General features: G+C 50.2%; 1 protein-coding gene and 1 long non-coding RNA gene across 3 annotated transcripts in view; one reads left to right on the plus strand and one right to left on the minus strand.

The window, feature by feature from the left end:
* The window catches only part of PLXNA4 (plexin A4), a 418,177-nt gene that overhangs the window by 237,784 nt on the left and 152,602 nt on the right, over positions 1–27,791 (minus strand).
* Positions 520–4,555, plus strand: LOC308245661. Of its 2 annotated transcripts, none has more exons than XR_013960308.1 (3): positions 520–906; positions 1,566–1,635; positions 3,122–4,555. It is a non-coding gene; the product is annotated as an uncharacterized lncRNA (long non-coding RNA). The 2 variants fall into 2 exon arrangements; XR_013960309.1 differs by having other exon boundaries at positions 616–963; positions 3,122–4,554.

The raw sequence follows: 27,791 nt of genomic DNA on the forward strand, positions 1-27,791 counted from the left end.
CACTTGCTTCAACTATATAAAAGCAATCCATGGCCCTAACTGTTTTGGCTCAGTGGATAGAGCGTCAGCCTGCGGACTGAAAGGTCCCAGGTTCAATTCCGGTCAAGGGCATGTACCTTGGTTGCGGGCACATCCCCAGTAGGAGGTGTGCAAGAGGCAGCTGATCGATGTTTCTCTCTCATCGATGTTTCTAACACTCTATCCCTCTCCCTTCCTCTCTGTACAAAATCAATAAAATATATTTTTAAAAAAGCAATCCATGAAAAGGCATTGGTGGGGACTTGGCGGCCCATGAGCCTCCCAACATTGGACCAGGCACCAACGGTGTGGGATGGAAGAAAGAAGGCGTGATGTGAACCGAGCCCTGCCTCTCCTGCCTCCCGGGGCCATCCCCACAAGCCTTGTCCAGCATGCGTGACAGCCCGCAGTGGGCCAAGAACAACAGAGACCGCCTCTGCAGGGAGAAAGCCAGACTGTGTTTTCATCTATGACCACTCCTCCAGCAGTCTGGGTCCTGCCAAATGACCGCGGGTCAAGCATGGGCGGGCTCCAGCTGGCCCCGTTCCTGTTGTGACTGCACTCGGGTTCATTAACACCCAGCCCTCCCCTGTGGGCACGCAAGGCAGGAAGCCTTCTCACTGGCCTGTTTGCAGCCATGCTTTTTGCTTTCTCAGAAGTGAGGCAGGTGGTTGCTTCAATAGAGTCAAATTCTGCTTAGGAACGAAGGGAGTGGGCTGCCCAGGCCTGTGCCCTCAGAGGCTCCCCGGCTGCCAATCTCTCTTCTTAGTTGGCATTTCCTGGCATGATCAGAGGCTAAACTCCGCCGATACATTCAACCTTCGTGTGAAATACCCAGAATCCTGCCTGGGAAAGAAAACACTGCGCTGAGCCTGGAAAACAGGCCAGGTGAGCAAACGCAACGACTGGGCTGAAGGGCCTCTGCAGGGACCACTTGCCACCAGGGTAAGTCCCCACAGCAGGACACTTTTGTGCATGAGCTGCAGCGTGTCAGGAGTCAGCTAGTCCATTGCTTCTTACACTATCCGTGCTGAACAGCCATTCTGTAAAATTTCTAATACATTGTAAACAGATGCTTTTGTCATTTACCACCATAAACACAAATTACTAGAAAAATAAAATTACAAAATGCAAAATGCAAATTCGTTCTGCAATGTTACAGCAATACTGATTGCTAAATAAACTTCTAAATGCTCACACTCAGTGTCTGCATCTATCTTGTTAGAGACCATTAGCAAACTGTCCACAGACCACATGTTGAAGAGCACTGGCCTATACCTGTGCTACTCAAAGTGTGGTTCGAGGACCAAGCTCATCAGCATCACCTGCAGCATCAGCATTAGAAGCTCAGTGCCTCCCCCACACCCTCCAGAGCTACGGAATTGGAATCTGCATTTGCATATAATCTTCAGGTGATTTAAAATTAAATATTTGTAATCTATTAACACGTGAACTTGGTCTGTCCCAGTGCATGTTAAAATCAGAGAAACATTGGGTCAGACCAGGCTCACACCTTAATGGATTACAAATGTTTTCTCCACATCCAGCCCATACCACGTCTTTGACTGCAGGAGATGTTTAATGTGGAAGCATCCTGACTAAGTTGGAGAGTGGAAGGTGAGTGTAAAACTTGGTAGAGTCTTCAGGCTGAAGATTTCTTGGGTGTTGGGCAACTGGGCAAGGGTGGAGAAGAAAGGCCGAGAGGCTGCAGAGCCCATCTGTGGCTGGATTACTAGGCCACCAGAGAACACTGCCCCTGCTCGCCGGCTCTAAGATGAGCCCAGAGGCCCAGAGAGTGAGCACCAAGGGCGAGAGGTGCTTGCGGATCTGATACTGGGAAACCTGGCGCTTCACCGGGGTCAGGTAGAGAGTCCAAGGTCAGGATGTTGGAGGAGACAACCTGATTCCGCATTGGAGTGGGGGAGGGGTAAGACTGGAGACAGCACCTGTTTATGTAGATCTTGTCTGCTTAGCTGCTTGACTGCTGCAAGGAGTTTGATTCTTTCCCCAGGGCTCTGCACCCTCCGCCGGAACCATGTTTCTAATCTGCTTGGCCATTATGGGCTCTCTGCGCCGAGCTCTGTCTCCAGCAGAGTGCCAGAGAGGCTGGCAGCCCCAGAGCTGCTTTCTGTACCCCCCTCTCCAGCCCAGCGTGTCTGTGCCTCTGTCTGGGGCTGCAGACCCGCTTCAATCAATTCCTGCTGAGGAGCAGCATCAGTCCTTAATTAACACATTGAACCTGCATGTGAGGAGGACAGGAGTCACAGCCCCATTAGTCCAACAACCAGGCACGTCACGAGAGATTTGCACTGACTCACCGGAAACCCCATTTCAGTCACTTTCTCCTGTGTTTTAATGTCCAAAAACGATGCCTATTGTAAGAAGGGAAATTCTTTCTGGTGCAGCCATTCCTGGGCTCCCCTTTCTGAGTGCCACCCCCACCCCCCCCCACCCCCACTTCACATCCCACCTGCACTGTTACACTCACATCAGTCTGAGCCTTACAGGGTCCTCTCCTCTCCTACCTGAAATCATCGATTCACAGAGTCGGGAGACCCTCAAAGCCGAGGTCCTAAGTGGCTGAGTGTCTTGCCCAAGGTTATCCAGCTTGTTTATGTTGCTGCCCAAGATAATGAAAAGGAAATCAGTGGATTTGTGAGTCAAGCATTCATATAATCCCAGTCCCCAGATACTCCACCATGGAGACAATTTTGTTACTCAATATTATGTCCTAACAGTCCACCACAACTCTCAGTTTTGGTTCAGAAAAAGAAAAATGGTCCTCTTGGTCCTGACCATGTATTTTCATCTACCCAACTAAAGGCTCCAGCCACCCAACTCTTTGGAGAATAAGTCATGAGGAGTTTTGCCCTATTACTTCTCTAAGGGGTCTCAGAGGCCTCGGGGCCCTTGTTGGGGCCACACGGGCTTCCAAGGTGGCCAAAGCAGGACTAAGTTGAGCTGGATTGTGAATTCAGGACTTGCTCAAGCCCAGGGCTTCTCAGGTCAGCCACGGTCGCTTCTTCCTTCCAGTTCTGGGACATTCTAGGAAGGATCAGCTTTTATTATTCTGTGATTCAAAGTGGGGCTTCTTTATGTCAAGGGCTGAACATATGAGAGGAGCCTGAATCACAGGAGCTGTGACAAGCAGCTCGGAGCAGAGGTGACGCCGCCCCAGAGCCCCAGCAGGAGGTGACAGCGACCTCAAACAGAAAGGCCCAGAGGCATTCAGCCAGCACTAACTTTTCCTCTGGACAGAGTGAGCTCATGTGAGCCACAGCATGACCCGTGCATTCTCAACCCCTTTCTCACCAGCAGCACCCCACCGTCAGCATTTCCTGAGAAATGCCCGTCCACACCCAGCATTTCACACGCTCGTGAGACTCCCTGAGAGTCCAGTTTACCCTTTACTTCTTCACATGGGCAGGCATGAGACGGGCAAAGGCTTTCTCCTTCCGTGTTTTCATCTCAGAAGACGATGCCTATAGTAAGAAGGGAAAGTCTTTCCTGGCATCTCAAAGGCCAATGAAAGAGGAGACTGTGGAGTGGGGACGAGCCTGGAGAGGGAACTTGAGCCATTTCTCCTAAGAGCTGCCAGTCCGAGGACACTCCCCTTTCGCCCTGTCCTTCTCCATCCGAGCAGAGCAAAGGGAGACAGACCTTGTTTCTGCTGTCCTCCCACACATGGTTACCGTCCTGGGAAGGTGATTATGTCCCAGCCAGAGCACAGGGGAGCACCAGAGGCAGAGCCCTGTGCCCGCACACAATGGACACAATAATTATTCACCACAGAAACAAGGGAATGAATTCGTGAGAAGTGAAGGTGTGAAGGAAGAAAGGAACCCACCAAGGGCGAAAGCTAACTAGCCCTCCTACAGCACCTGAACCTGGTCTTATTGGGCTGTAACTTGTCTTCTGGTTCATTCTCTCAGACGTGGATGAAGATGTTTCTCCCAGCCTGTCCTGACTCTTCCAGGGAAACCACACCCAAGTCTTCAAGATCTTGATTCTCGAAGCTGGAAAGAGCCTCACCTATCACCTGGGGAGCCATTGCCCCAGAAGGCGCAGGTGCCCAGAGGCCCTGGCAGCTCCTGTCTGGCCTCAGGGTCCTCCCGTGGCGAGGTGGGGAGCCTGGCATCGCCTGTTGCCGTGTTCCCTCTCGGCAGTTACTGTGGCAACAGCCAGCATTCAGCCTCCTCCAGACTATCCTGAGGAGCCCTGCTGTGGAGGCTGCGTGATCCTGCAAACCAGGGTTGTCCTGGTCACCGCACAGTTCCAGGTGCCTGGAACCAGGGCGTGGAAACAGACGCTGGCATCCTGCTGGGCCCGGGCTGGTCAATAGACACGATGTGATCACTCCCAGGAAATCCTGCAGTCCTAGGACACGCCGACCCTCTCACCTGCCTGGCGGTCAGGCCCACAGAAGGAGGTCTTCTTGGGTTAGCAGGGAGGCACTTCACAATGGCCTCTCCAGCCGTGCCCGGACCCACCCTCCTCAGGCCACACTCCGGCCAAATAAAACTATAGCTGTTCTCCATCCAGGCTGTCCATTCACTCCTCCCTCTTGGCTCGTGCTGTGCTCTCCCTCCCCCCACTTTTTGTCTGGAAAGTTCATCTTCGCCTTCAGGTCTAGCTCCATCTCCCCTTCTTCGGCAGCACCACTTCCCAACCCAGCCCAGCCTCCCAAGGAGAGCCTCCCTCCCCGCTGGCTCCCCCAGCGGTTGGTGAACCCCTCTGCTGCAACTCTATAACAGGTGGTTTCTGTGTTGGACCCCCACCAGGATGCGATCCCCTCAAGGTCAGAGAAACCATTGCTTTTACCGTATTATCAGCCCAGCACCCAAGGCTGCCTGGCGCTTAGTAGTTGATCGAATGGGTTCTAGCCTCAAGGGCCCACAGGTCAGAGTTGGGGCGCTGGACTCTGACCCAGATGTCAGACCAACATGTGGAGAGCAAGCAGTCCCACAGATCAGTGCTGGGCAGGGCTGGTTATGGCTGGAAGAAGCCCCAGTCAGCTCATCTCTCAGGTCCTAATTTTGTTAGCTAAACACTCATGCACTTATTCATTCATTCATCTGAGAAATATTTATTGAGCACCTGCCCTGTGCTGTTGTGCTTGGCACTGGGAATCCAGAGGCAAGCAAGACACAGCCCTGACCCTCTAGAAACACTCAGACTAGGAGGAGAGATCCAAACGTGGAAGTGGAGGGGCTGTCCAGTCCACAGAAGAGGCACATGACTGCACGTGGGAGCAGAGGAGCCTGGAGCCATGGGAGGCTTATAACAAGCTCAGCATGGATGCAGCTAGGAGGGTGGGAGGTACCAGGACACTGACCCGTGCCAGCCTCAGTGTTAAGGGAAAGGCAGGGCTGGATTCGGAAGGAGGGTTGTGTTATACTCCAGAATCCTCAGCCAACTTATGGTGAGGCCCATTACAGATTCCGGGCACAGAGCTTTTGAGACACAGGCCACTAATTTACACCCATCCCTATTTTTCCCCTTCATGCTAACTGGCATCTCTGTCTGACCCTCCCCACTCCCCTGACAACCTGGGTGTCTGCCTGGCTAGCAGCCATCCAGAATGCATTTAGTTCCAAGCCCTGGCTGAGACCCAGGACACATGGGGCTGGGGGGATGGGGAAGAGTGGGGAGCAGTTTGTGGCTGTGCAAAGCCTGCTCTTCCATTCAGCCCGTGTGCTGGGAGGGGCTGGCTTCCCTCTGAAGTGATGCCCAGCTTGTAGGGCTGCCTCCATGCTACCCCCTTGAGACACCAGGCCACTTTCGGTGCAGATGGCACAAGCAGATGCCAGTCCCTAGGAGGACCCTCCTCCCTAGCTAATGAGGAGAGCAGGTGAAGAGACCAGTGAAAGTGATTAGGGGTGAGAGGTGACACAAACATAGACTCAGAGTTAGGAAACCTGGGTTCTAGTCACAACTCTGCCACTAATGAGCTGTGTGACATTGGGCAAGTTGCTCCATCCCTCTGAGCCTGGGTGTCCCTGTTGTCAGAGTCAAAGAGCCTCACTGTCAGGATAGTGTACAGGGCTTTGAAAGAAGAGAACCGCATCATCATTTCTACTCCACCATTAAACTGCTGTGTGACATTGGGTGAATTCTCTCACCTCTCTGTGCTAAAATTAGCCATTATTTACAAGGCACATTGCATGCAGCATGGAAGTAAGACTGAACTGGTATAAAGCATGGCCACACTGAACCGAGGAAGTAATCATGAGGATCCATGAAGTGTTTTCCCCACTTCCCACTGCCCCTGCCCTGAGATTCGTCACCAGGAAGCAGCTGGTCCACCCACTGCGTTTTCAGTCCTCCTCTGAACTCCTGCCCTTCCTCCGCTCCTACAATCTCCCTCGGCTGAGCCAGAGTCCTCCCCGGCCATCTGTGTCTCAGAGCCGCCAGCCCAGTGAGCTCCGGGTCCAGCTCTGGGAATTCTCAGCCTTTGGGGACCTGAGCCCACATCCCCTACAAACACGGCCCTGCCTTTCAGGGGACTGGGGTCGGCTGCACAGTCAGCCGAGGTGAAACTGTGCCTATCTGCAGCCCCACAGCTAATGGGCAACAACCACAACTACTAACAAGCAGCCACAAGGGTTATCGATCAGATAACCCCGCTTTTCACTCCTGGAAATAGCGAAGGCAACACTCAGACATTCAGGGCCAGGCTGGAGAGCAGGCCGCCACAGCAGCCCTCCAGCCTCTCAGCGAGTGTGTCTGCCACAAGACGCAGGGCAGTGGGCTCACAGAGGCTAGTGGCAGCACTGAGGATAGGACCAGGCTGGCTGGTGGCTGTCCACGCAGAGAGGGAGATGGAGGTGTAGGTGAGATGGATGGGAAATTTCTTCAGATTCTGAGGCCCTATGTGAAGAGGAAACCATAAAAACCTTGGGAGAGAAGAACCCGGAGAGACTCTGAGGAATGCAGCAGTGAGCTATGGGCAGAAAGTTATTTCCCAAGTATTAATGGCAGCCAGGCGCTTCCAAGCATAGAGCTCATATCTGGTTATGGGGCCCTGATGTGCTGCTGGACAGCATCAGAGTGCTTTGCAATGTGGAGATCCCAGGAAATGAATGGGGAAACCCCAGGGTTCCCTAGACATCAATGGCAGTTTCTAGAATAATAATAATAGCCATCGTTTATGTAGCACTCACACATATTAACTTCAGTTTTCACAACAGCGCTGTGAGATGAACACTATTATTTCCCACCCTTTACAGATAAGAAAAGAAAGGCACAGTGGGGTCAAGTAACACATCCAAGGTCAAACAGGTGATTAGCACTGGAACCAAACTGAACCCCAGTGTCCCCGTCCAAAGCCTATGTGCTTCACCAGGATGCAGCCCAGCCTCTCAACCTCCACAGTCACCTGGGAGGCTGCCTTCTTCAGGGCAGGCCCTGCTTTTGTGGGGGGTGAACCTTCTAGAAGGACTGAAGACGCCCAGGCTAGCCTGGCCCATACCCACCTGGGACCTGGGGGAATCCAGCCCTAAGACCCAGTCCCACGCACCTGCCACTGACAGCTGGCCTGGGCATGGGGGTTCCACAGGGACACCCAGCCTCAGTTTTAGCCTGAAACTCCTTTCTGCAGCCCAGTCTTCCCAATTTTTTTTACAAACATTGCAAGATAAAAGTGCAGGGACGGGCATGAATGGAGAGGGTTTTAAGAGACGGTGTTTAACATCAAAATCCCTCTGATGTGAGTAATTTGGATTCTGATGCATTTCTGGATTGTTTGTTGAATTATACATCAGCCGCTTCTGGTGCCATAAAAAGCACTACCTTCACATGGCTGCTCTGAAACCTGCAGCAATGGAGGCAGTTGGGCTCACAGTTTGGATACCAAAATCTGTCTTTGATGAGGGTGAACCAGCAGAAAAAGGGGAGGGAGGGAGGGAGAAAGGGAGGGAAAGAGGAAGGGGGAGAGAGAGAGAGAGAGAGAGAGAGAGAGGGAGATGGAGAGAAGGAATAGGAAGAATTGGGGGACTGGGAGTGAGGGGAGCTTCCCACACTCATGGAAGCTCTGCCAGGAGGGAGGAAGGATCCCCCCAACTGGTGAGCAGACCTGCGTGTCCCGAAAGTGCGTGTCATCCTCATTACAGGAAAGAAGAGGAAGAGACTGTGGCATTCACCCTGGCAAAGGATGAAACAGCCCCCAGCCCCCAGATGCCCACTGTCTTGCCACCGAAATGTGCCGCTGTCCTCCGAGTGCTCTCGACAGTGGGGCCTTCCTGCTGTCACTATTCACTTTTCCTAAGTGTTTTCACATATACTGCAGGCTGGTATTTTTATTTTTAAAAAACAACTCATTAGCGTATGCTGCTTTGGCTGAGGGCACAGAGCAGGGAGGTTATATATTTAACATCACATGGCTGCTTGCTTCGTAGCTGGGATGACACTGGAATTCTTGACTCCCAACCACCTTCTCTTCCATCAGGTCCGACCTCCCGTCTCACTGTGGAGGCTCCCAGCATCTGACACCCACCAGATCCAGCCTGGCCAAGTGCTGTACCTGGCTACCTGGTCCAAAGCTGTGCTCTGCCTCTATGCAGGTGTGTCCTTGAGCAGGTTATTTAACCTTCTGTGCCTCAGTATCCTAATCTGCAAAATGGGCCTGATAACAGTTCTTACTTATGAAATGACATAATACACATGAAGCCTTCAGCTCAATGCCAAGGCGATAGCAAGCAATCAATCAAATCACCTGCTATTTTTATATTGTTATTTTCCTGCAAAACTGTGTGAGTTCAGAAGGCTGACTCCCAGTGTCGGCCAGTGAAGACCCTGATAAGTGTCCTGCCCTCCCTGGGGTACCGTGCCCTCACCAGGGCAGGTTCTGTTGAGTCTCCCAAACAAGGAAGCACATGCTGGGGTGGGGACAAGGGGGAGCCAGGCAGCCCCTAGGGTGTGCTGGAATCGGAGCTGCCACATGCTAGCCTGGCAGGAACCTCATCCCTGCATCGCTCCTTTTCAGAAAGCCTGGGAGCCACAGCCACCCTCCTGGACTGGCCTAGTTTGGAGCCTGGACCTTAGGGACACAGGGATGCCCCTCAGCCCAATTATAAATCAATCTAGCAGCTCTCGCCAAGGCCATTGCCATAAATGGCTCTAAAAGCTCAGCCTCTTTTGGCCCACCAGACTCGGGGCTCCAGGATTAATGAGCATCAGCTGCAGGCAGGCTGGTGGGGACAGATTTGAACCTAATGAGCAGGGTGGCCCAGCCCTAGCAGGCGCCAGGTGGGCGGGGCTTATGAGCAGGTGTCATTGTCATGCTGCCCCTTTGCTTACTGTCACTTGGAAAGGCAGGGCTGTTGTCATCAAGTGGCATCTCAATGCCCCACCCTGGGGTGCCACAAAAGACTCGAGACCATCCACAAGGAACAGATACTCTGGGGCCATGCCCTCTGCTCCTGTGCCAGGCTTTTCTCCAGGTCTCAAAAGTGTGGGGCTGGAGAAAGGTTTTAGAATCCCGGTATGCCCTCCCTCCCCAAGCCACCGGGTTGGTGCTGCATCTAAGTTCAGAAGTCTCTGTTAGAATGTTCCTCAGTCACGTCTCTGATGTAGTCAGAGTCCCCAAATACATGGGCCTAGAGTTTGCCTGGAGTTCACACATCTGTAAAGATTTCAATGAGCACACGTGTCCAGCACCATGCTGGCCACCAAAGGGACACAGCCCAGCCCCGGCTGGACTTGTATATAAGTCAAGGACACAGACCCCAGGGAGACTGATCAGAGGCATAAAATATAACCACAATAACAGTGATCATTTATTGAGTACTTACTCTGTGCCTGGCTCTTTAAATATAGTAACTAATCTATATAATAAAAGCCTAAGTGACCATTATGGTGGATCGACCAGAATAACCGGTTGCTATGATGCACACTGACCACCAGGAGGCAGACGTTCCATGTAGGAGCTGGCCCCTGGTGGTCAATGTGCTCCCACAGCGGGAGCGCCGCTCAGGCAGAAGTGCTCATGGCTGGCAAGCGCAGCAGCAGTGGCGGGAGCCTCTCTCGCCTGCACAGCAGCACTAAGGAGCAGTGAGCTGAGCAGTAAGAAGCAGCGAGTAGGCAGGTAGTAAGGAATGAGGGGTCCTAGACTGTGAGAGGGCACAGGCTGGGCTGAGAGACACCTCTCCCCCCCACTCCCCCCACCCCCGTGCACAAATTTCATGCACCGGGCCTCTAGTTTAGTAAATAAAAATAAAAGACACTGAGTAATAAAGGGTCAAATTATAGTAAGACAGTCAATTCAGGCGAAGCAAAAAAGGGCAAAGGTTACTTATACTGACTGAAGAGATCCAAGAAGGCTTCATGGGGGAGGCAGGACCACGCTGGCCTGATTGGAATGTGGGAGAACTGTTCCAGAAGCAGGTGCAGGCACACCCAGGCCAAGGGTGGAGCAAGTCCCCTGAAGGGCACACACCTGCACTGCAGAGGGCAGGGGCTTCGGGCCACAATGTTTGCTGGGCACCAGCCCCTGAAAATGTTGTTAGGGTAAAATTTCAAGTTTGAGTTTTCTTCCTGATTAAAGCTGCCTTCTCCGAACTGTGGCTTCACTGTTTCTTTTCCACTTGAAATGTGATTTTCAAGGTAAAATTTACACAGTGAAATGTACATATCTTAAGTGTACACTTTGATGAGCTTTTAACAAATGTATTCACCTGTATAACCAACACCCCAATCAAAACCTAGAACATTTCCATATGGCATGAAGAACAAGGAAGATGGCTTTTAAAATCTGATTGTTCTACACTTAAACCTCCTGGGCTTCTGTGAAATGGATAACATCAACATGATCAACTTCCCACCTTGCCCAGTTCTAGTCCCCTCTCATCCCAGGAGGAAGTACATAAATAAATAAGATGAAGCCACATCTAGAGAAACAAAGCCACATCTCTGTGTCCCCAGAACCAAGCTCAGTATGCAGCACAGAGAGGAAGATTACATATGTGTTTTCTTTTACATCTTTTCACTTTTCAATGATTATTGACATTCAATATTATTTTATATTAGTTTCAGCTGTACAGTTCAGCAGTAAGACAATTACAGAATTTAGGAAGTGATCACATACATGTTTCTTAAATAAGGGAAAGAATGAATGTCCTCAGAATCAACTCTCCCAGATAATAATGGGCTCTGCTCTCTCTAAGTTCCCATATGACACTGACGATTATGAACCTTTCTATCCCCAGCAGGATATAAAAGAGCATTTTCCTGTTACTTTCCAGCCTCAAAATCTACTGTGCTTTCTGCAGCCAGCCCATCTCAGCCCTCAAATTCCAGGGTCTTGAGGAAAGCAAACTTGGGACCTAAGGATGCCTATCTTTCTAGTGGTCAGCAAACTGCGGCTCGCGAGCCGCGGTTTGCCGCTCTGTTGACTAATGAGTTTGCCGACCACTAGATAGGGGCTTAATCACAAGGAACAACAATAGCCTGTAATTATTGGAATCCAGAGTCTAGGTCAGTGGTCAGCAAACTCATTAGTAAACAGAGCGGCAAACCGCAGCTCACAAGCCACATGTGGCTCGCGAGCCGCAGTTTGCCGACCACTCCTAAGCTATTCAGTAGACGACCTCTGAGACGAAATGTGACCCAGCCTAGGACACCCTCACTCTTCCTTCCCAGCCTGCTCCCAGACGAGGGCCAGGCCACTCCTGAAAGCTTTCAGGCAAAAGGCGTCACAAAGCTTCCGGGGAAAGAGAAGCTACAGGAAGGACCATCCATATGCATGTGGCCCATTTCCTTCCTAGCCTAATTAGCACCGGGATGTGGCCAGAGCCAACTCCTTGCCAACACGGTTACCCTCCAAGTTCCAGGGAAGGCTCCCTGTGCACAGCCTGCTGCAGGCTGCAGGCTCATAAACAGCATAAGCCAGCATTCCGGGCAAAGCACTCCTCTCTTGCAGTATTGCACAAAAAGAAAAAAATAATGCTGAACATTCTGTTCATGTAAGAAAAAATAGCAGACCAAAACTGTCACATTGTTTGGTCTATTTTCATTTTCATTTCTGAGCCCTGGAAATAGCTACCCATGCCGGCAGGCCAGCGGAGGGCTCCAGCCACCTGACACACACTGGCCCACTGTGAAGTGTCCGGCTGAGGGAAAGGGGGAGAACTTTGGCTGGAAGGTGAGCACCGCCCGGGGGTGGGGTGTCAGTGGGTTCACGTGTCTATGGGACTGACTGCACGTCTCGAGAAGAAACTCCGAGTAAGAAAGGAGATTGGGAACATCACTTGCTAAGCACGTCAAATGCAAACTCAACGGTGCTCACAGAGCATTGTTCTCAACCTTGGTCACACTGAGATCACCTGGGAGCTTTGAAAAATGATGCTATCAAAAGGTAGTTACACAAATCTATGCATGTGATAAAATTGCATAGAGCTAACTACATACACACACATGCACGCACACATGCGCACGCGCGCAAACACACACACACACACACACACGAGCACACAAAAAGCTGGTGAAATCTGAATGGGTGCCTTTGGTGGACTGTATCAGGGTCAACTGTCCACGTGTGACATTGAACTACAGTTACATAAAAACATTATCACGGGGAGAAATGGAGTGGAGGATATAAGGGACCTTGCTGTACAATTTCTTTCAATGACATGCAAATCCACAATTATTTCAAATAAGAGGTTAAGATATGGTGCTGCTGGGGTCAGATTTAATGATCTAGGGTGCAGCCTTTGCATCAGCGATCCCAAACCTCTCCAGGTAATCCCATGTGCAACCAAGGTTGGGAACCCTCTTCCAGACATGGAGATGCTGGTAGAGTACGTGAGACAAACACGTGGAATTGGGAAATAATCTGGATAGCTTCCGTACCAAAGGCTCAAGTAATACCTGTTGAATAAATACATGAACTGCTAGTTACAGGCATTCAGAGAAAGGGCAAGAGGTAGTATGTGGGGAGCGGGATTAAGCCAGGGCTTGACGGAGGTGGAGAACTCAGACAGAGGAGCGGGGAAAGGGCATTGCAGGCCAGCAGAGATGGGCTTGGAGACGGTGCGGCCACCCTGGGAAGGAGGAGAAGGGTTGAATTTGGTCACAGTTGAGGAATAAGGGTGGATAAAATGGTCACGAATGAATTGGCCCTATCGCTGCCCTTGGGAAAATGGATTTCTCAGCCACCTGAACCAGCTTGTAAGTCCTTGCAAATTTCAAGAGTAATTGCCAATGAAAAGACAATTCTTCAGGAGACACCTGGAATCTCTCAGGGGGCCACAATGTGGAGAACTCGGAGCGGCTTCAGAAGATAGTGTGAATGGGTATAAAAGTGAACAGTTGTCCTCATGCTCATAACCCCTTGCCTATCAGCACTTCTGCTGGTCTTAGATATCCCCAACCCAGCCAAGCACTAGAAAACACCGGAAATGACCTGGGAAGGGCTAACATAGAAATCTCAGTGCGTACACACCAAAGCTAGTGTACATAACTCAGAAAGTCCCTTGAGTACTCTCATTGAATCCCTCAATGTCTCTTTATTCTTATTTTACACACAAGTAAAATAATCTAGATTATTAATTTTCAAACTTAGAGAAAATTAAAAAAGAAAACATTGAACAGGTGAGGCATCAGACAGCATCCGCGACAACAGTGACAAGTAAAAGGTGACAGACACCCCAGCAGCAGGGGGAAGACAGGAATCTATATAAAGTAGCCGGCACTCATCTGAGAGAAGAAGGCCAGGGCTCCACTGTGAAGGCAGAGAAAGGCTTATAAAATGCTCCAAGTTCTCAGAGCCCTGCAGAGCCTCTCCTTGCCTTTTCGTGGCCCTGTTATTAATCTGCCCAATTGCATTTACAATGGGGAGTGGATGTATCCAGCTGCAGGCTGCCAGCCTTTCTGATTCCACAGAATGCCCTCTGCCAAAAACGCCAGTGCCCCTCCCATAGCATGCTCTGTCCCTTGTAGCACCCACCACTGCCTTCCAGGCATGCGGGGTGACAGGCAGGCTGCTCTCAAACTGCTCAGTCTGTTGAGTCAAGCGGACAAACAGGAAGGCCAGGAGAAGCGCCCCCCGCATCATGACTGCAGCGTGGTTGCTCTGCACACAGTAGGTTTAGCTGTGGACTCCAGCTCCACTTGATCAGAGTGCTGTCTGTCCTTGACCCCACTGCTTCATTTCTTGGGCTGAGCACTCATACCACTGACCCACCGTTCAGGTAGCTAGTGTCAAAGAGCTCGTTAATAAAACACACACCCCTTAGCTGACCCAGTGCACAATCCAGCATGCAATGACCAGAAACCTCCTCCCTAGGAGCTGACCCTGAGCATCTCCTCCACCAGCGGCACTGCCTTTCTCTCTGTGTGGTCCAAAGTCAGAGGGCAGACCTGCCCAGGATGGGGCCAGGCGGGCAGGGCAGCCTCCCCTCCATGCCCACATCGCCAGGCTCAGGAGAAGAGAGAAGAGCACTCTCTCCTGCTCAACAGCCCCCAGATCTCTGTCTTGAAACTCAGAGGCCTGAACACAAGCATGTGGCCCCGAGGGCTGCAGGGAAGGGCACGGAGGCTTCAGCCCAGGCATCCTGATCGGTGGTCATGCATGCCCTCCGTGTTCTCTCTCAGGGATGCAGTATTCTGTTTCCATCCGAAGGTGAAAGTTGAGAAGTCAGACAGGGAAGAGAGGCTTTGGATGCACCCATGCAGGTGGGAGTAGATAAAAGCATTCTCCTCAAACCAGGCAGGCAGATAAGGGGCGGGGCCTCAGGACAGTCTCTAGCACTCATTGCTGCTAAAGATCGCTGGGCAGCCCAGGTGACACCTGGAAATTTCTGTGGGTCCCCAGGCATAACACATAAATCATCTCCCTCTCACTTGTTACTAATCTGGTTTTCCTGCTGTGTCAGCTGCATTCTCGCATCAGCTGGGGTTTAAATGGGGACTTCTGTTCCCTCCTAGTGTTTTTCCTTCTTTCTCCACAACCTTCTCCCCCGCCCCTTCAGAAAGTGATGACGGAGGAATGCAAACTCCAAAAGGTAAGCTTGCTGTTTCCCTCTGGGGAAGGGAGGGGGCTGCAGAGAGAGAAGGAAGAGGGTGTTTGGGCACCAGTGTGGGTGGGGCAGAACCTGAGGGACCTGGGGGGAGAAGGTGGCCATCTGGACCCACCTGCAGACTTTTGGCTCCAGTGTCCCCTCCAGGCAAACCCTTTCAGCTCCCAGGGCAGCGGTGAGCCTGCAGCAGATATGCGGGCTTCCCTTCGGACTGGACTCAAGGAGCCAGCAGGTCTGGTCCTAGCACTCAGCTAAGTGGTGTCAGGGCTCTGTAGCTGGCCAGTCATTCCTTGTGATGCGATGTGGGTCACCTCTCCTTGAAGAATTCACCTGGAGGCCCGACCCCAAATAGCTCCGTGGGAAGCCCGCACCCTATGTAACCATCCAGCAGGCTGACCTGAGGCTGTACATGAGGGTCCCATCCTGCAAAACTCACCCTAAAATCCTTTGGAAGATTCTCTCTCTTGAGCTATGGGAGACTAGGCCCAGTGACTTCACTGCTCAACCCAGGGGACGAGGCGCCAGCCCCCTTGGCCCTCAGCACAGGAGGGGGCTGATGGAGAGCAGTGGCCTGCATCCACCTACTGTCTGTCTGCTGCACACCTGCTCTCATGGCCCAGCCAGGGAGGTGCCGGCAGGTGTCCTTGGACAAATGGGATGACAGAACCAGGACAGGGCATGGCAGCGTGGCTGGTGCTGTGGTTTCAGCAGAGATTGCCCAGGCCCCATTATGCTGCCCCAGGCTGTGCACCAGGCCACAGCGGGGCCAGGTGTAGAGCAGTGGTTAGGAATGGGCTGCATGCCAGGCAGCATGGTTGGAATCCTAAGGAGTATGTGACAATGAATTATTTAGCTTTCCTGCGCCTCATTGTGTCTACTATTAAAGCGGGCGCTAACAAAAGCACCACCTCATAGGGGTGAAGATTGAGAACATTCATGTATGTGTCTGAGTAGGTGCCTGGTATAGGCTATGATTACTATTCTGATTACCGCCACTGTTGTTGTCTTGTTATTATTCTCTATTATTATTCTCTCTTGGCTGAGGCCAGAGGTATGGAGGGGTGGAAAGCTGTGGCTACAGGGTCTGTGTTAGGGAGCAATGCAGAGGCAGGGGGGCTAGTGGCTGTCCTGTCACCCCAACACCACCCTCTGGCCACCCCAGTGCTGGCCCTGCTTGTTGGGGTAGGATCTGATATGGCCATTCTGCTCTGAGGGAACATCAGGGGATCGATTGTTTCTAGGGAAGATAGGAGGGGGCAGCTGGGGGTGCATGTGTGCGTGTATCGGGGGGTATTACATGCATTCTCCTCTGAGGGGTGTATATTTTCACCCTGAAGCTCTCAGGAGCTATTTGCTAAAGTACAGACTCTCCAGCCAGGATGAGGGCAGCACGTGGGGGTGGAGATGGGGATGGGGATGGGGGTGGGGGCTGGAACATAAGCTCTGCTGATTGAAAACCTGGGTTTCACACTGGCTACTGTGCTTGTTTGCCCGTAACTTCACCACGTGTCAGGTTCTTTGCAAAGTGATGGGGCAGACCAGGTTGTTTCCACAGTTCCTTCTAGTTACTAAATTCTGGGCACACGGACTCCATTCCTGCCACACAGGACTCACCCTGAGGCTGAGCACTCCCTGCTGCTTCTCTCTGATTTTACTCCTCCTTGATTCAACTTCCTCAGTTTTGAAAATAGCCAGAGAAGCAGGGACAGAGGGAAGTGGAGAGCTAGTTGCCAGCCTCCAAAGGACTGGTGACAGGTATTTGTCCTCCCACAGGAGGAGGCATTAGTGTGGCAGGACTCTGGGGTCTGAGGTCTGGGCCACTCGGGCAGCCAGGAGCCCATGGGCTGAGTGGACACACCCCAGGCCCCTCGGCCCAGCACTTGCACAGCCCCCTGGTATTTGGAGCTGTCATGACACATGTGCATGAAGCATGGAACATACACTCAGAGCCTCTGCCTGCCTTCCCCTCAGATTCTCCATCCCACACAGAGCAGTTTTAACTGCTTTGAGACCCACCCAGGAGATCTTACTCACATTGCAAACCTGGATAAAACAAAACTTTTCAGAAAAACATGCCTTCCCCTTGCTACCTGCAATGCACTCTGATGTTTTCTTATTCTGTTCCATGTTTGACATTGTTGGTGGCAGCCCGCTAAGTTGACTTAAAGGCACACCAAGCGGTGGTGATGCCACGTTGGGAAAGCACTGTTTAGAGGCGGGAAAGTGACAAGGACTCAACATGGCTGCACTGCAGGCAAAGACCCCAGTTTGCAGAGGGCAGACTGCCTGACAGATCCAGAGACCAGATATGCCCAGGACTAAAGTACAGGGGGACAGAACTTCCCAGATGCCTGGGTCATTGCAGGGAACAATTCCCACATCACTCCAACGACCAATTTGAAAGAGGTGGCACACTCCTGCCACGCAGGAGTCCACCAGTTTCTCTGTGCGACGTGACTGAAGCTGCAGTCGGTTACTCAACAATTCCAGTTGAGGTTTCCCCCTCCCCTCTGGGATTTTAGGAATGCAGCAAGCCAGGCCCTTCCCAATTCACCTGTTGCTCGCCCTGAACTCTCCCGGCTGCCTTTTGATGCTAATGGACCCCAGGAGCCTCCTGAGCGCACAGCTAGAGGAAGGATGCTCATCAGGCCTCATGGACTCAGAGCAGCTGCCTTCTTCTTGCCAAAATGTCACTCAGTGAGGCCTACTTCATTTTTATCCTATTACAAATGTGTAAAACGTAAAAGAAAACCCAGACTTCTTAAAAGAAAACCTAATCCAGACTCCCGTTGTACGAGTGAGAGGAGCAGGAGCCAGGGGGGTTGGTGACTTGCCTGGAGTCACACAGATCACTGAGGTCGGGGCTGGAATTCGGGTGATGTGTCCCCCAGGCCCCAGCATCCCACAAAAGCTCTCCACGAGTGGAAGTGAGAAGGGCACATCCCCACTCCTCCTGGGTTCACCCACCTCACCTGCGCATTAGCAGAGAAGACTGAGCATGTGCCAAGATGAACAAGACAGGGAGGGTGATGATCTTGAGGGAAAAACCTAAAAATTTTCCCCTTTCTAAAGATAAGAAAAACTAGCCCCAGTGAGATATCACTTCCATCAAGGCCAATCGCCCCGGTGTCCTGGTGTTCCTTAGGGACCAGTGGTGGGCAGCGGGCTCTAGAAATACTACACTCACCGCCTAGACAGGTGGATCTAGAGAGGTAGATATTGACAAGCTCATTTGTTCTGTGTGGCCCCTGCCCGCCAGATTCCCGGTGAGGAGCAGGAGCTCATTATCTCAGCTGGCCTTCTCCCTGAGCCTGGCTGAAACGGCCTGACCCTTGCTCGAACACCCAGGCCTGCTGCTGGGCCTCTGAATAGCAGGGCTGGGATGGACTGACACGGATCATCAGAGAAGCCAAACGAACCACCCAGTGATTTTCACGGGAGGGTGCATCGGTCCCCTTTTCTACTGTGAGATGTGTAGTCCATTGATCCAGCAGAGATGCTTCACACACACACACACACACACACACACACACACACACACACACACACACCACTGCAGGCACACACATGAGCATGTGGATTATGCAGGTCCCACATTCCAGTACACCCCCATGCAGGGACCAATCTACTTTGTTTTCTTTTTATTCCTGGGGCTATATTGATACATCTCTCCTGGTTGGGGCACCAGCATCACTTTGCAGCGGCGGGGGGGGGGGTTGGTCCCAGCCAGTGGGCTATGTGGGGCCAATTCTTTGCTTTCTAGTGTAGATCCATGGCTTTATTGAATTTTCAAAACTGTTCACTGAGCTGTTTATCACATCACCTCCTCTCCTGCCTCACAGCCACACTTGAACTTAGAAAGCTGAGATTTTTCACATCACAAATGAGGACTGTCTACCACATTATCAACGATTTAATAAAATCTCATAGCTTTCTAGTGGGAACATAAATTGAAACAATACTTTTGGAAAACAATTTAGTAATAGATAGCCAATCTTTTAACATGTTTATACCCTCTGACCTAGAAACACCACTTCTGGGAGTCCAGCCAAAGGAAATCATCGGAAATACGGGGATTTAGAAAAGAAGAAAAGCACAACTTTTATGCACATTTTTTCTATTAGCATTATTCCTAAATTGAAAATATGAGAAATAACTTAAATATAAAACAGTACAACAGCGGGTAAGTAAAACATGGTATGTTCACATGATAGAATATTAGACACATGTTTAAAATTATGTTTATGAAGAGTTTACAACAAGTGGGGAAATTACTTGCATTACAAGGTTCTACTGAACAGGCCGGAAAGAAAGCCATAGATATATATGATCTTATATGTATATGTATATAATCATGTGTGTGTGTGTGTATGTGTGTATATATATATATATATATATATATATATATATATGACTTTCTCATATATGTATTTTCATATGTGATATGTATATATTTAAATGTATATGCATATTTCATATATTTAATCATATATATGTATATGGTGTTCTTTCCAGCCTATTCAGTGAATATGCACATATGGTATCACTGTAACTAGGGAAAATAATTCACAAAGAATCGAAAGGAAAGATGAACAATGGCTGTGGGTAGCACTCTGGGTATGTATTTTCTCTTTTTACACATTTCTGTATTTTCCAAATGAAAATAATACTTTTCTTTAATTTCTTTTTTTAATTTTGAACAAAAAGGTACATTATAGAGATGAAGCTCTAGTGCCATCTCTGCAGGTGACTATGGGAAAGTCCCCAGACCTTTCTGCTTGCCTGCCTCCCTCCCTGCCCAACACCCCTCCCCCCACCCCACTGCCACTTTGTCCTCATCTCTGTGTAAGGGTTGGATCACACGCTTTCTAAAGCCCATTCTGCTCTAACATTCTTTGTCTCAAAATATCATCATTGCCCTGTGTTGAAGAATGGGATCTCAAAAAGGGCCCCAGAGGCGTAACCATCTCATGAGTAAAATACTATAATCATCCTAACAAGCGATGGACTTGGAAGGGCCTCCAGAAGACGCAGCTGTTCTTTTGCAGTCAGTGGGGAAACATGCTGACACGATGTCCTTGGGTTTGGACATCTGGAGCCACACATCCCAATAGAGGGGGTCACTGGCAGCTGGGCTGTGAAGCCAGGAGCAAGGCTGGAGGAGGCGGGTCCCCAGCCCCGAGTCTCCATCCAGGAACCCGGCTGAAGCTGATCCCCCAGCACCTGGGCCAGAGGCCATGACCCTCCCTGGGACAGCAGGACAAATCTCACACCCTACCACCTTCCCAGGGAGCTTTAGCCCCCGGACACCTCCCCTTGACCAAACTCCAGAAATGTCTTATTTTGAGCACAAATTGTGGGATTGTCTCGTGTTTCTGAGTCCTATTTCCTCAGCGATGTTATCTGTCACCCCCTGAAGTCTGTCCTTCTCTTCCTAAGTTCACAGCACCTGGATGGCTCACAGGGGAGAATAAATGAGAAGCCACAGGCTGCTTCCCACCTGGATGGCAGGTGCATGGATCTCTCAGGTCTCTTCCAAGGAGGAACTCCACAACAGGATAATTACAGGTGATCATCCCTCTCCTCTCAACCTTGGCCATCCTTTCCTCAGTCCAGAGGAAACACAGCTTGCTCTAGATGTGATATAGAGTCAGTGTGCACCAGGTAAGATGGATGTTCCCACACTTGTTGGTAAGTAGCCACTGCCTTCCCAGGCCTCCCCCATTGCCCCTGCAGCCATCACTCTTCCCCTAGGGCCTCTCACAAGGACCTGTCAAGAGTCCACACCTAAAGGGTTAATGCCTGGCCCACCCAGCAGGGGGCTTCCAGGATCATGACCCAGCATTAGGCTTCATGCCCTTAGTGATGAAATGTTTTAAGTCTCATATCTCCTGCTCCCTCTTCCTGAATTAAGCCCATTGGGTTGAGAGAAGCTAAGACTGTAAATCCATGAGGGGGGAGTTGTATGCGATAACCAGGGTGGTTGAAGAGTAATAAGAACACATTTCAATTTGGATCACCAAGCTGTCCCTACTGGGTGGGGAAGAGGGGATGACATGGCAGTAGTGATACGCAAACAGGTGGGGAAAGGTGGGCTGTGCCCCTCTGCCTGGCACCCCTAATGTATTTTCAGGGCTCCTGTTTCATCCTTAGAGAGTGGGTTGCAAGTCCTGAGTGAGCCAACACCATTGTGTCATATACACATCACAGTTCCATCCTTGGAGCTCTTCAAGCAGCTGCTGAGCAGTGAGCACATTTCCCACACGGCATCTTCAGAGGCTGAAGGAAGTTAAGATACTTTTCCTGACTCTGTCTAAGGGGAGGAAGCACAGAGATGCTGAGCCGGTCACCCCATCCACCACACGCATGGCTGAGAACAGACCCACAGCCAAGCCTTCTTCCCTCCAGAGGAGAATCGTAGGATTGTCACCTCCATTTCAATTAGTGGAGAAGTGTTTCGACAGGGTTGCCTTTTCTTGTCTGTAAATCTTTCCCTTTCTGACTGTCCATCCATCTGTCTGTCCATCCCCTCATTGCAGGCTAGCATCCTTGCCAAACAGGGACTCCACTGAGAGCTAAAACCTTCAGACATGAGCCCCAGGAGATAGCAGCCCAGGAGGCAAAGCCCAGGCCTCAGCAGCATTGGGTAGAAAAAGTCCTGGTGCCTTAGCCAGTATCCCAATGGTGTTTGCTCACGATCTGATCTCACTGTCATGGATTAAAGGAATGCAGAGGGTTTTAATGGAAGGAAATGTTTAGAAACAGAGAGAATGAAGGAAGCAGGCTTGTGCTCATATGCTTGCACTTGCAGGTATTCTGATCTGACAGAGAAAAGGGACATTGAACTTCTAATGAAGAAGTTGCTCCACTTCTCCAAACAACTCTCACGCCTCGCCCCTCACTGAGACGAAAGCCCAGCTCCCCTGGAGCCGAGCAATCCTCTGCACGGGGTACACTGCCCCGGGCTCTGGGAGGCAACTCCCACCCATCGGACTGCACCTCACCATCCTTCCTGGACCTCAGCCCTGAAATCCCTCAGCAAAATCTAGTTCTGATGCTCATTTTAACAAGCCCATAACTGACGAAGGACCTTTTATGGGCTTGGCTCCGGCCACCAAATCTATCTCAAATAAAAACTGCTTTCAATAGACTGACTCCAAAGGGCCCAAAGGTAAGAAGGGCTACTGCTGTCACTGTTATGATGGTGGTTCTTTTTGAAACCTGGGCCTTGTCAGTTCATTACAGGCTTTAGCTAAGCCATGACTTCAAGTTCTGTCGCAATCTGAGCAAGCGTCACCTGAGTCCGGACGCCCTGTTTATGGTCCTACCATCCTTATACACACAGAGCAACAGAAGACACAAGCAAATGATGTGTCAAGGAGCAGAAAAGAAGACCCAGAAATTCTGGTATCCAACCCACTGCCCAGCATCCCTTGTTCAAATTTCATTCCTTACGACCTTCACTTCTCATTTCCACACCACAGGCCTCCCAACTGCTCCTCTCTGATCATATATATCTTCATGCCTAGAGATAATGAATCCCACATTTTCCCCACTGCTCACATCCCCGAGTGCCTTGACCACCCCAGAAATCTGCAATCTCTAGCCCCTCCCTACCTCTCCATATCCAACAAGTGCCCCCTTTCACAAACTTTTATCCATAGGGCGCTTTCCCCAAGCTCTCAAAGGTGCTCAGGTCTTTCCCCACCTCACAACCCCAGGCAGAGTTTACCCTACCTGCGCTCATGGCTCCTTGTCATCCATTAGCTCTCAAAGAGGATACTACCGCCTTCCAGTTGAAGCAGACCTCCCTCAACCTGAAAATCCTCTATTTCAACACCCTATTTCTTTCAAAGCCTTTATAACTACTGGTCATTATTTTATTGTTGTTTGTTTGGGGTCTTGTCTCCCCTTTTCTAGAGCTTGGCTCCATTTGTAGAAGGAAGGAAGGGAGGAAGGGAGAGAGGGAGGAAGGGAGAAAGGAATTGAACAGATGGATGAAATTGCACGCCTACTGCGCACCATGCACTCTCCCTATACTGGCGGTACAACATTCAACAAGACAGATCCCCTCATGGAGCTTGTCATCTAGCAGACAGAGACCTTGCAGGAAACTGGAATTGCAGGTCTGTGCAAATACAAAGGGGCTTAGAGAGAGGCAGAAGGCAAAGACTGGCATGTCATGTGCTGAAAGCAAAGCCTGGTGTAAATATCACACATAATCTATTAGTGTGACCAGCCTAGAGGGCAATCGCTTTTTAATATAATAAGATCTTCCTTGGAGGCGATTATGAGGCCCTGATAAGGATCAGGTGACATGTTGAGGTTTTGCAGATGGATTAATTTCTGTTTACATCTGCTTGTGGCTCGGGGAGTTCTTGGTTTTCAGGGAGAAGGAGGGAGAGGGGTTCCTTGCAGAAAGCATCTGGGACAGAATTCTTTCAGGTGTTACCTTAGAAGCCCACCGCCTGCTGCTGACCTCAGGTGAGATGGAAAGAAAACTGGGACACTGGGAGGAACTTCCATGTGGGGAGGACACCTGCTGAGATTTGGGTGGGGCTCTCTTTTCCTTCCCTCCCAACCTCAGGGTGGCAGCTATTGCTGACACAGAGGAACTAATGACTCCAGGGAACAGAGGTCCAGGGTCTTTAGAAGCAAAGTCATCTGATAAATGAAAGAACTGCAGGGCTGATGGGTGGGGAAAGAAGGAGGGAGGAAAACAGCACAAGGAGGTATGTTTTTCTTACATAGCTCGTCCCCAAGGCTGTTTCAAACAGTCACACTCTTGTTAGGAGATACTGTTCTTCTCTGACTCCCCTGTAGGAGGTAAACTGAGGCCTGAGCCAAGTCTAGGACAGACCCAACCACAACCTAACAGAGCCTGACTCCTGCTTCCTGGCTGACTGCACTATGACCCAGGGGACACACAGCACACCCCCAGACTGCGACCGGAGGATTCCCTGGAAGAGCACGTCAGTCCCTCCCAGAGCATGAGGCTGTAGCCCACAGATTTTCTGGCTGTGCTTTCCAACACGAGTGACTCAGGGTCATAGAGTGGGTGCCGAAGTCCCCCTGGTATCAAGACATGAGCACAGAACCAGGACGTCTCCAATACTGGCACTATAAGCCTGGGAAGGGTCCATGGGGATGCTTTTCTCACCAGGGGGCAGGTTTGGGGTAGAGGCCAGCGATTATTATGCCACCAAAGAGCTTTGCCTCTTCTCAAAGCTCTGACACACAGACTCACCTGTGAAGGAAGCTCAACTAGAAGCCAAACAAATGGAAAATACACCCAAGCCACCCTTACAATGCAGTTACCACACATCTCTGGTTGCTTGAAACAGTCCTGGTTTATGTGAGTGGTCTAGGTAACATATTAATAACTAGAAGCCCAATGCACGAAATTCGTGCAAGGGGCTCGCCTTTGCCTTGGCCCCCACCATCCGGCTTCATTCAGAAGCTCGTCCAGAAGGATGTCTGGTCTAATTAGGATATTAGCTTTTATTATTATAGATGTTCCCTTTTACTTTCAAAACTCTTCTAGTTTGGACAATAAATTCTAGGTTTTCTTGCTTGTATTCCACCTGGAAACCTTAATGTATGGAATCCCTATAGAGATGATGCTATTTTGACTTACATACATCCACTACCATTAACACGTCTCATATTGACCAACCACAAACAAAACTTTCGTGACCCCATGTACAGAATATAATCCTTAATCAGGCACACAAAGCATGCACCTGGCCACAGCTATTTCTATTTTTACACATCTGATCAGCACCTGAACCTCTCAGTCACCACGATGTAGCTTTCTGCCTTCCAATGTTCAGACCTACATACAACTGCACACACCTCATCATTTTGGAAAGTCCGGGGACAAGTGGACTCACTCAGACATCCATCCTAAGCCTTGGGGGATTTGAAATGCAAAGGCCCCGGTTGCTATAATGGCTGCAACCTTGTAAGGACACGAGTCCAAGTTCATTAAGAAGCTCCGTGCAGGTGAACCCTGTTGCCGTTGTGATTAATAATCATAATAGACAGTCAGCTGGAGGCCTTCCCAGCTGTGCCTCCCAGGCCCCAGTTCTGGGATCCCCTCTCCATCCACAAGTGAGTAATGGTTTGGTTTATTGGAAGCTCTCTTTTCATTTTTTATGGCTTCAATTAAGTGATGGGGAGAATCCATCATGTAACCTTCTTGCTGCACTGCTAAAGACTTCCGGAGGGGAAAATATTTATCAAACCCCAAACCACCAGTGGAGAGACTGTGGTAAACCAAACAGGAGGCTCAGGTAGCACAGAGGTGACCAAGGTGGTAGGGAGAGAAGAAATATCCACACAAATGTTTCCTGCCTTGACAAGAGCCACACTGTCTATAACATAGCCGCTCAATTCACAACATCAGGCTGCTCTTCCCTCCTCACCTCAAATCCCATGTCCCCAGGAAGCATTCCACCAATGTCCCAGTCATGTGGTCTCCTGTAGTCCAACAGGTTCAAGGTGGCAACAAGAACAGACACCGGTGAGAGCAGTCCTCATCATGAGGGTGGCAGGATGCTCACTCGATGGGCAGCCCCTGGCACTACAATGTCCATAGAATCACGGTGCCCACCTGGAAAACTGGCCATATTTCTCATGAAACCCACAACCCCTTGTATTGATAAGAATGCAAAAGGACCCACTTTCTCATTGTAACTACAAATTCTTCCCAACACCAATGACAGCAAATCCTCTCCCAGATCAGTTCATTAGACTCCACAGCCTCCTCTCCTTGGCCCAGAGGTGGCCCTTACCCTCTCCCTGACCTCTGCCCACGCAGCCCCGTTGGTAAGCAGAACTGGCTCTTATTCTGCCCCTTAAATTATTCACACCCCAATCGTGGCCACTGGCATTAATTTTTCATTTGCTATTTAGACATCTGATTCCTGGGGCAGGATTGAGAAATGTCACTTGGGAGATCGAGTTGGCCAGAGGGAAGGTCCAAAGGGAGTTGGAGACCTGGAGAGCAACAAGGGCCTGCCTGGAATTAATGGGGTCATCACCCTGTTCCCCATCACCCAGAGGAGAAGGAGCCAGAGGCAGCAGGCCCAGATGTGTCTGAAGGAATGAAATCGCAGGCCTGTTTGCTTTGTAAGAACTGTGGGGGGGGGGGGGGGGCGGAGAGGGGGGCTGACAGTCACTCAACTCACATCAGGGTAGGCGCTCTTAAGAGGCTTGTATATGGTTTGGAGCAATGCACAAAAGTATCAAGAGGACTGGTAGCTGGGCAAAGAGAATGGGAGTCAAATAAAAAGGACACCTTGAGCCCAGGGAGACAGTATTGCCTCCACATGCTAAGTAGTAATAACTAAAGGCTAGTCTTTAGTCCTCAAGACTTCACTTTAATAGACAAGAAAGATGAAAATATTCCTCCACTCCTTCTCCTCCTCCCCTTCCCCCTCCTCCTCCTCCTCATTCTTAGATAACATTTACAAAGTGCCAGGCACTGTACTAAATGCTCTACATTCATTATCTCAGTTAATACAACAATTTTAGCAGGTAGGACTATTAGCACTCTCATTTTACAGGGGACAAAACTGAATCTTGCAAAAGTTAAGTAAATTGCCCAAGGCCCCACAACTAGTGAATGGTCATGGAAAGATTGGCTACAGATACCAAGCTCTTAACCATGATTTAAGAAGAAATAGACAAGCTCAATAATGACCAAAGAGCGTTGGGAAAGGAAGAGGTTAGAGCTGGGTTGTCCAATAAGGTAGTTAAAATAAAATTTGAGATCCTGTTTCTTATCACATTAGCCACATTTCAAGTGCTCAATAGCCAATGCGGCTTGTGGCTGCCACGATGACCGACCGGTGCCCATATGAATGTTGCCATGATCACTGAATGTTCTATTGGACAACCCTTGGTTAGAAGATAATGCAAAATGCTGGCAAAATGAGATGTTCTGCAGGAAAAACAGCTGGAGGAAGGATTGCATCGACTTGTGAGCTGATCAGATCTAGAAAGGAAAAGAAAAGACACAGCAAGGAGAAAAGACAGTGGAGAGCAGCAAAACCCAGATCAATCAGTTGATGTCATTAATGAGTGAGACTTCACTCCAAGTCACAGGATTAGAATGTCCAGCTTCTTCCTATTACAAATGAGGCCAGTAACCAATGGGGAAGCCACTTGCCCCAGGTCATATAGTTAGTTATGTCCACAGCTCTTCCTGCCCCACCCAGTTATCTATCTCCCTGAGTCCTTCCCATTGTGCTCATTCTGGATCCCTCTTGAGCTGTGTGCCCTGAGGCAATGACCACCATGATCTCACACTACTGACTCCTACCAGGTAAGTTTTGCTTGGGAGCAATAACTGTCCCTACCCCTATTGCTACAGTTTCCCTTCTTATGATAGCACAAGGCTGTTCCAAGAATGAGAAGCTGGGCCTTTGTAAAAGAGCAGCCACTGAAAAGACAAATGGAAAACTGGAGCTGAGGAAGCAGCCAAGTAGGACTCTGTTCCCAACTCTGTACCTAGGCATGGATTAGGCCCTAATCATTAGGGCATACTGTGGGGCAGTCAGTAAATACTTCTCAGGTTAACCAAGGGATGTCAATAGATGGATAGTAGATTGGTTGGTTGGATGGCTAGGTTGGTAGGTTAATTGGCTGGCTGGCTGGATGAATGACACCTATCTAAAAGCCCTTTACCATTTTATGGGCTGGTCCCACATTTCCCCCGCCCCCACGCTGCTATTCACACAAGCACAGGTGCTT

The sequence above is a fragment of the Plecotus auritus genome (assembly GCF_963455305.1).
Source record: "Plecotus auritus genome assembly, chromosome: 4".
In the NCBI taxonomy this organism is placed as follows: domain Eukaryota; kingdom Metazoa; phylum Chordata; class Mammalia; order Chiroptera; family Vespertilionidae; genus Plecotus; species Plecotus auritus.